This window comes from Miscanthus floridulus, chromosome 16 (assembly GCF_019320115.1).
Source record: "Miscanthus floridulus cultivar M001 chromosome 16, ASM1932011v1, whole genome shotgun sequence".
Lineage (NCBI taxonomy): Eukaryota > Viridiplantae > Streptophyta > Magnoliopsida > Poales > Poaceae > Miscanthus > Miscanthus floridulus.
Genome location: NC_089595.1, coordinates 88,531,694 through 88,539,856, shown reverse-complemented (window position 1 = coordinate 88,539,856; position 8,163 = coordinate 88,531,694).

Genomic DNA, 8,163 nt, shown 5'->3' with positions numbered 1-8,163 from the left:
ACTTGAATTTGAACATTTTGTATCAAGAATCCCGATCTATTTCAAAAACTATTAAAGTCCTTCCACCTTTTCTTTCTCTACGTTATCTTTACATCTAGAACCTGTATTTCTTTCTATTATCTTTCATGCTCCTTATCTTTCCTAATCTTGGTTTGCAACTGACCGATCGACGCAGAAACCGATACGAGTGGACAGGGCTGGACGCAAAAAAATTTGATGGCAGAAATTATGGTATTTTTTACATCTGGAACCCTGTATTTCTTTCTATTCTCTACCTTACTCCTAATCCCTCCTAATCTCCGTTTGCAACTGACGCACCGACGCAAAAACAGATACGGGTGGACAGGGCTGGATGGAAAAAAATTGATGGCAGAAATTTTGCCTCTTTATTATTATGTATAGACATGTATAAATCATAATAATTTATTTTTGAAAATCATTAGTATTAGGTATAGACATGTATAAATCACAATAATTTATTTTTGAAAATCATCAAATTATATCTAATCCACACTAATGTCTTTCACCAAACTTCAAAGGTATATTATTACACGTTTATAATCATCAAGCGTCATGTTGCGTTTTTTGTTTGTGCTAAGCTCCTGTAATAATTCAACGATGATGCTACGAATGAAGTAAAGACAATAGGTTACGTTATGTTCTCAACGCATGAGAGGGAGACTTCAGGAGGGCTGACATACAGCTCTACAACCTCTAGTACTTGAGTGCCACGTAAATCTGTTGAAGGTCTAAGCGAGCCATAAGTATATTTTTTCGGCGGACGTCTACCCTACGGGAAAATCGGAAATAAAGCCGATTAAAACCGGGACAAGTACGAGGCTCCCGAATATGGAGAAAGAGTTTATGATGTGCCCCAGCTCTCAAATATGAAGAAAGAGTTTATGACGTGCCCCATGTAGGGTCTATTAAGCCACATACTGACGTTAGTCGTTCGACCCATTTGTAACTCGAATGATAGTAATCGCTACTGCCGAGTTGCAACACGTCAACCTTCCACTTGGTGGGATCCATACTGGAACCACTCGAATAAAAAGGATTATCTGGTCCAACTCTTCAGTCGAAGTGTTAACAGTCGAAAGATACCGGTCGAAGGTTATCGAGTGCAAGACAGTTGAACTGCCTTATGGCTACACCTATCGATAAGACCCACCAACGGATATAGATGCACCAGAGAAACGACTTTTGATCCCATCTTGAAATTTGGCTTTAGTTCTGATATTTTTCGTGTCCAGAATTAAAGATACCTTTAGTCCCGGTTTGTAGCTCTAACCAGGACTAAAGGTCCCTGCCTGTCAGTGCGGGACCCATGGGATACCCCGCAAGGAAGGGAGAAGACCTAGTCCAATTAGGATTCTTCTCCTGTAATCTTAGTAGCAGTATTACTCTGTAATCCTACTAGGAACTCTCATTGTAAACCGACTAGGACTCTGGCCTTCTGACTATATAAAGGAGGGCAGGGCTCCTTGGATCAGGAGTTAAGACAATAATTGTACAACACAACACTTTACAATCAATCCAACGCAAAGGCTAAAGCCGACTGGACGTAAGGCTATTACTCGATCTACGATCGAGGGCCCGAACCAGAATAAATCGACTGTATCTTGCGTTAACCATCGAGTTCCGCATACGATGAAACCCGAACAATACTGCCGACCACCGATAGCCTGCCACGGGGGTACCCGGGGCGGTATTGTTCAGGTTTCAGCGTATGCGGAACTCGATGATTAACGCAAGAGACAGTCGATTTATCTTGGTTCGGGCCCTCGATCGTAGATCGAGTAATAGCCCTACGTCCAGTCGACGGTGAGTTGTTTTCATATTTTCCTATCGTTGAATTCCTCCTCTTTGTTTAGACTTTAGTCTTTGTAGTAATCGGACGTTGGGTATGGGTTCTTCTGAGGCTCCTGCGCCAGTTTCTTCTGTAGCTCCGGTGTTGAGTTCTTCGGTAGCTCTGGTACCGAGTTCTTCCGTAGCTCCGGTACCGAGTTCTTTCGGGGCTCCGGTACCGGCTATACTGCTGCTGCCGCCAAGTGGCGGGGACGTTTTTGCCGCCGTGGCTCTTGAAAATTGGATTGGATACTCTGACCAATTGAGATATCTTGGTGTAGCAGGTTCTGCTGCCATGATGGTTCGTAACGCTAGTTTTTCTTGATGTTTGCTTCTGGAATCTGGAACCCCAGCAAAGATTACTGCCACTGTTCCCCTAGATTTTTGGAATCCCTTGTCTTCAATGTTGTCTCCTTCTTTTTTCTGATTGTTTTCTTTATTGTTTCCCTTGCTATCTTTTCTAGTGTATCTTTCATTGAAGGTGTAGCAATTTCCGATGGTATGCTTTCCATTGGGGTGCAAGGGACAACGTATGTTCTCAATGTCGTCATATCTTCTGGGCTTGGTAAATTTTTTTGATTTGTCAGCCATTGCTACTGTGTTGTCTGGACCACGCTTTCTCTCCTGATGTCTGCTGTTTCGAGAAATTTGCCTATCCGGGTTGTCTCTGTTGTTTCTATCTAGGAATCTTTCTCTTGTTTTTTCATCTGCGGTAATCATCTTTTCCACTGTCCGTCTGAATTCTTCATTGTTTCTTGGGTTTTCTTTGCAGAAGTCTTAAAATTGTCACCTGGCTATGATTCCGTGTGAGAAAGCTTTGATTACTTCTCTTTGGGTGATGTCATATACTTGAGTTCGTAGTTCGCCAAATCGTCGATAGTAATTTCTTAGACTTTCCCCTCCCTTCTGCTTGAGTCCTTTTAATTCTGCGTGGGTGATTGGATGTGTAATAATTCCCGCAAAATTTTCACAAAAAGCTCTTTGTAAGTCTTCCCAATTTCTGATTGATCCTGGATTCAATTTGTCGAACCATTGAAGTGGCATGGTTTCTAGAGCCATGGGAAAGAACAAGGTTTTGATGTCATCGTCCCCACCGGCCAATTCAATCGATTGCGAGTAAATCCTGAGCCACTGCTTTGGTTCGGTCTTGCCATCATACTTGGAGTGGTTGGACGGCTTGAACTTGTGAGGTAGTCGTATTGAAGCAAGTCTGTTTGCAAAATAGGGGAATCTATCGTGTGTTCTGGCTTCTGTATATTCTGATTCTGCGCCCCCTTCTTGCCAACTGTCGTCTTGGTGAGAGTAGTTCTGTGTGGCTGTCTGAGTAGGCATTTTGCTTCTGGCCTTTCTTGGTTGTTCGACTCGGTTGTTTTGACTATGATTTCTTCGGCTCTCTCCGTTGTGACTTTCACTTGGTCCAAGTCTTTCGAAAGTGGACTTCCTTTGATTTTGATCTTTCTATTCATGAGATGTTGCTCTTCCGTCGCGCGTCCTAAGGACTGTTGATCGGAGGAAGTCCCGGAGCTATTCTTGTTTTTCATTGGGATGTGAAGTTGCTCTGAGTTCTTCTAATGCTTCTTGGATCTTATCATAGGGTGTATTCGCTGCTCGTCCTTCTTCGACTTCTCGCTCTGATTTTCTTCTATTGTAGTCTGCTAGATCTGACTCATATTTGATCCAAGTGTCCTTTCGCTGCTTAGCACGGCGTTGACGTCCTTGTTTCAATTTATTCTTTCTTTCTCTCGCTTGCCTTTGACTTTCAGTCTCACCATCGTGCCCCTAGATAAATGGTGATATGTTGGATTCGGATTCATCTGAAGACCTTACGTCGGGTGCTTCTGGGGGGATCAATGGTGATCGAGGATAGCGAATCATCAATACTTCTCTAACGTGAGTTGTTCTGTCATCGTCGTTGATTTCCGTACAGCCAGAGCTGTTAATAACTTCAGTAGAGGTTTCAAGGTCATAGATCGAATCTCCTTCTTGGTAGGGTAGAATTGCTGTTGTCGTATCGTCGACTAGTTGGGTGTCGTCATCCTTAGGAACGGTACCTGGCCAGTGAACGATGTAGTCTTGAGATGTTATAGTTAAAACGAGACCTTCCTGGGCTTCTTTCAGTGGCATTCTAAGCACGGGATAGGTGAATCCTTCGTGCCATGTCTGATAAGGTGTTGCCATGTCGTGGAGTCCGAATGGAAGAGGACTCGACTTCTTTGAAGTATTTTCAGTGAACTCCGAGTAGTATTCTTGATATGTTGACGTCATGTTCTAGAGCTTTGTCAGAAAAGAATTCGGTTTTCCGAAAGAACTCGGATAAGACTTCGTCTCGGAAACGAAAATTGAGTCTGAATCGGATGCGTGAAGTCACGGAATCCAAGCTGGATTGGACATTACGAGCTGCGTGAATCTTCTAGCAAGCTGATCTGTCGTTGTCGTCAAAATGAAAGAATCCTGATGATGATCTGAATCTTCGAGGAGATGGCTTTAGAGCTTGCCATTGTTGCCTGCCTCGTAGATCCATGAACTGAAGATGAAAGTCGATCCCTTCGAGAAGATTATGTTGTCGAGGTCCATCGAGCTCTCGGATGCAAAGTCGTCGAAATCCCCTACCTTACGAGAAGGATCCTCTGCCCTAGAGTACTCAAAACCAAAGTTTTCTCGCTCCTTAAGAGGTTGGACTCGACGGCGAAGAAAACTAGAAATAATACCAAGGCCGGTCAAACCTTGCTGTTTCAGAGTACATATCCTCTCAACAAGCGGCTTGATCGCCTGGTTCTCATAATCCGTCAAGAGTTTCTTTTCCCATCGATCGTTAACCGTGGGACCAGAAGAAGAATGAACGGAAAGAGGAGGAATCATGTTGGCGGAATAAAACCACTCGGAATGCCAATCCTTCATAGAGTCAACTAAGTCATAATAAAAAAATTTAGTTTTGAGACCCTGACGGAACTGAATCCCACACCCACCAAGAACAGAACTGTCATCACAGCGGGGTTGTGGTTTCAGACGAAAGAAGAAACGGGAGAGGGAAAGAGAAGGAGGAATTCCAAGAAAGGTTTCGCAAAAGATGAACAAAGATAGAAAGATGGAGGACAGCATTGGGGGTAAGATGGTTCAAAGTAACCCCAAAATAATTAAGGAATCGATGGAGGAAGGCATAAGCGGGAAGGCAGAGTCCAGCACGGACAAAGGAGACAAAGAGGACGATCTCACCAGGACCGGGAGCAGGGACTCAATGCTCGCCTAGAGCTCTCCATTCAGCAAAGCCCTTGCTCTGGATCAAGCCATCGCTGACAAGCTCGCGAAGCTGCTCTTCGGTTGTTGTTGGAGCTGGCCAAACCTTCTGGGCAGCCCTCATGGCCACAAACTCTTGGTTCTCGATCAAAGAAAGTGATGATTCCTCGTCCATGAAGTTAGACTAGGACTTGCTCACGGTTTTCTTCTTACCCATGTACTAACGGAGGCAAAAAAGCAACTAGGGGAAGAGAAAGTTTGGACGGCGGCGACAATGGCTACGGCGGATTTCTAAGAGCTAGGGTTTTCAAGGCAAGAGAAGGGCAGTAAAGAAAAAGAAGATGAAGGGTCTTTAAATAGATTTTACAGCGATAAAAATAGCCCACCAGGCCCGTTAAAGCAACCGTGTGAGAACGCAACGGTCCATTTACTGACACAGCTAAAATGACGGAGGGCACAAATCCACACAACGGTACAATTCAATGGGTAGATTTCAGACTTATCCATCCAGCACTACGACGGAGTTATCAGATTACTGCAAAAAACAACCCATCAGCCATGAAGAAAAGAAGGGCTACCTCACAAGGAACATAAGAACTCGGTTCTTATAGAAAGAACTCGGGAATCTGATGAACAACCAGGACCATAGCAGAAAAATAAATGACAACTTAGAAGACAAGATTCTCTCCATTATAAGCAACTTTAAAAATAGAAGATTACAAATCTTACAAGACCCAATGAACTTGGAACCACAAAAAGCAAAGTAGCAAAGAGGAACCCAGATACAGATAGACTCTAGAATGACTACGTGTCCTAAATTGCTACTCGGAAGGACAAACCACCCTCGGCTAGACTGTTTTCTTCAAAGGACGGATACAGTGCATCCAAGGCAGAAATCAGCAGCACGGCGGGACAACATGGAGCAGAGAAGGTCGGCAGGCATCTGTCTACCTAAGACCAATGTGATGCTAGATATGGTGTTGATCTGCACCGGATAGTCTCAGGACAGGCGACGAGGATCAACCCAGAACTGCCAGATGAAGGAACGAAGCCCACATCACAAGACTTCCTCCAACTACCGCCATGTACATCCTGGTACAATGCTGCTGCGGGATTAACCTACCTCTAATCCCTATCACAAGACTTCCTCCAGCTATGACAAGACACATAGGGACTACAAGACACGCCCGGGGGCTGCTCTACTTCGCAAACTACCATGTTCATGACTACGAAGGTTTCAACAGAATGTTCAATGAATGAAAATAAGCACTCCGGGAGGGTATTTATAGATCGAAGGAGCGGTGCACATGGACTGGGAGTACCAACGAAACAAGCCTAACAAAGGATATAGTGAAAAGATAGGGCTCAATAATGGAAGACTCAGGCAAGAGGGAACAGTACTTGAAGACGAGCATATTCGGAAGAATATACCAACACAGTACAACCCATAAACAAAAGGCATTTACACTCAACCACCGCCATACAACTACATCTGACAATAGCAGACTACTAGAGAACACGCCAAGGCTCTACATCTGAGTTCTTCCTGAACAAAACAACCCAGATATATGCTCGGGGGCTACAAAAGGAGAGGTATATAGTCCTTTCGAACAACTCAGATTCAAGACCCTCTAACTTTTTGTTCCAAATAGCAAGAGGCTCGGGGGCTACACTCAGTGAGTGCCCTTTTTTCAAAAAAGCGCACGTCACTCAGAAGACTTCTTTAAGACAGACGACTTCAAGGCCACAAGATAAAAAGAACCCGGACATAGCTATATCCAAGCTCTTTTAAACAAAAAGGAACCCGGACATAGCTAAATCCGAGCTCTTTTCAACAAAAAAAGACGGGTATATGCTCGGAAACCTTTCGACAAAGAGTCAGAAAAAGACCCTCAAAGCTCCTTGTGCCAAACAGCAAGAGGCTCGGGGGCTACATCCAAATGGGAGTACTTTTTTCTTCAAAAAATTACACACCACACAAAGATCTCAAGAAGCGCTACACGGTTTCGCTCAAGAAAGCACTCGGACGACGCTTGTTCCTGCTCGATGAGACTTGAAGGAACAAGACGAGGCTTCCAGAACTCAACCATGAAGTGCTCGGGGCTTGTCGGTGCGGGACCCATAGGATACCCCGCAAGGAAGGGAGAAGACCTAGTCCAATTAGGATTCTTCTCCTGTAATTTTAGTAGCAGTATTACTCTGTAATCCTACTAGGAACTCTCATTATAAACCGACTAGGACTCTGGCTTCCTGACTATATAAAGGAGGGCAGGGCTCCTTGGATCGGGAGTTAAGACAACAATTGTACAACACAACACTTTACAATCAATCCAACGTAAAGGCTAAAGCCGACTGGACGTAGGGCTATTACTCGATCTACGATCGAGGGCCCGAACTAGGATAAATCGACTGTCTCTTGCGTTAACCATTGAGTTCCGCATACGCTGAAACCCGAACAATACTGCCCCGGGTACCCCCCGTGGCAGGCTATCGATGGTCAAACATCGACACTGCCCAACGGCTACTGCGTCAGGCTTTTGCTGCAGGGGACCTTTAGTCCCGATTAGAGTTACCAACCGGGACTAAAGGTTAACTTTTACTCCCGGTTGGTCCCTTCAACCGGGAGTAAAAGTCTACTCCCGACTGGAGGCTCTGTCCGGGACTAGGAAGGGACCTTTAGTCCCGGTTTCTGTCTCCAACTGGGATTAAAGGTCCCCTCCTATATAGCCCTTGTTCCTCCCCGAGCCCGAGCCACTTCGAGCTCAGTGTTCTTGCTTCATTGCCGGCCTCTCTTCTTCCTCATCACCGGTGTATCACAAGATTTCTTCCAATCCTCCATCGATTCTTCGGTTCTGAAGGTTACCAACTTTATACTCTCATGTTTCATCAGTAGCTTATTTCATTTTGTGGACTAGATATATGTGGTTTTTTTTATGTTAGATTTTTTTTATTTGTAAGCCAATTAAGCTCAAAATCACTTTAAAGTTTGTGTATTTGGATAAAGGAAGGTTAAAGTAGTTATTCAAAACTAGTATTGAGTTTTCAATTCTAGCATGCATAGCACACTTCATGGTTTGGAGA